The 1,676-nt window shown below is 32.8% G+C and overlaps 1 non-coding gene across 1 annotated transcript; it reads left to right on the top strand.

The window, feature by feature from the left end:
• The first annotated feature begins 1,422 nt into the window (after positions 1-1,422).
• TRNAS-CGA lies at positions 1,423-1,504 on the top strand. The gene has a single exon. It is a non-coding gene; the product is annotated as a tRNA-Ser (tRNA).
• The last annotated feature ends 172 nt before the right edge of the window (positions 1,505-1,676 follow it).

Genomic DNA, 1,676 nt, shown 5'->3' with positions numbered 1-1,676 from the left:
TTACTTTTCGTGAGTGCTAGCAGGATCGATACAACAGTTTTTTTCACCACTAGATTGAATGTTTCATCATAGTCTAGTCCATATTGTTGAGAAAATCCTCGAGTTACAAGTCGAGCCTTGTATCTCTCGATTGATCCATCCAGTCGACGTTTTATATTGTAGATCCACTTGCAAGAGATGTGTTTGACATTTCCTAGTCTTGGCACTAGTTCTCAAGTTTGATTTTTCTCCAATGCTATAATTTCTTCCTTTATTTCTTGTTGCTAAACCGTATTGTGTGATGCTTTTTCATACGTCTCTAGCTCTTTAAATTCGTTTTCTATAATAGTTGTATTGGTATACTTTAGATTTGGCTTTAGGGTTCTTTTTTACTGTCTAAGTTGTTGAGATGTCATTTTCTTTTCACCGAGTTCACTTGATTGAGTCACTTCTTGCTCACTAACATTAGTGTCACTCGGATCTCCAGGCACAACACTTAAGCAAATGTGTACAGTTTGCTCCCCCATCTTCTATGGAAGAATTTCTTCAATGTTGTCCATGCCTGGTAATCCTTTCTTCTCTGAAGACCACCCCGCTTCCATTGCACCACTCTAATTGTCAATCATGTGGTTGAGCATCCTATATCAATGATCCAGTCATTTTCATAATCATGCTCTTCCATCATTGCCATGAGCACTAGCTCGTCTTCTTTTATGACACATATTGCCTCTGCATCCTATTCCTTTTCTATCTCCATGTTGGAGGATGCCACATTGCTTTTAACAAACATTTTCCTAGACCAAAAATCCTTGGACATGTGGCTCTTCTTCCCGCAATTTTTATATATAATGACTAGTACAATTATTGGGCGGTATAGTTATGTAGACTTATGCAGTAGTTATTCTAATTTTTACCTTTATAAATTTTATATAAAAAAAATATATTAAAATACAAAATTTAGTGATTAAATGGTGAGGTTTCTATCTATTTAGTTTCAAACTTTTTAAAAAGTTTAAATTAAAGGATCTATTAAATATTAGATTAATTAATTTTTAAAAATTTAGAATTTTAATTTACTTATACTAGATTAATTAATTTTAAAATATTTAAAATTTATTAGAAAAAGAAAACAAAAAATTTAGAATTTGAAATTAAATAGATACCAAAATTAAAATTAGGTTGCAATTTAATTTTTTTTTTAAATAAAATAAATTTTTTAGACTCAATTTAATTGTTTGAAGTATAAATTTTTTCAACTCAAGTACCTTTATCAAATAATAATTTTCAATAACGTAATATGTTTGAGTGGTTAAAGAGACAAACTTGAAATCAGGATGTTAATACGTTGGGTCGAGTTGCAATATTTTTAGACTCAGTCTGATTGTCTTAGTTGTGAATTTTTTCAATTGAAAGAATTTTTACCAAATAATAATTTTTATCAATGTCGATATGTCCGAGTGGTTAAGGAGACAGACTCGAAATTTGTTGGGCTTTGCCTGCGTAGATTCAAATCCTGCTATCGACGTTTTTAAATTATTCATCAGCTGAGTTTTAGCTGGGTCGAGGTGCAAGTCATCGGGTTGCCGTAGATCTAGGCGGAGGTTGGGTGGGGTTTACAACCCATATCTTGGTTGTCTTAGCAAGTCATCGGGTTGCCGTAGATCTAGGCGGAGGTTGGGTGGGGTTTACAACCCATA

This window comes from Cucurbita pepo, chromosome LG01 (assembly GCF_002806865.2).
Source record: "Cucurbita pepo subsp. pepo cultivar mu-cu-16 chromosome LG01, ASM280686v2, whole genome shotgun sequence".
Lineage (NCBI taxonomy): Eukaryota > Viridiplantae > Streptophyta > Magnoliopsida > Cucurbitales > Cucurbitaceae > Cucurbita > Cucurbita pepo.
Note: the sequence above shows the minus strand (reverse complement) of the source record. Positions and strands in the feature narration are given on the sequence as shown.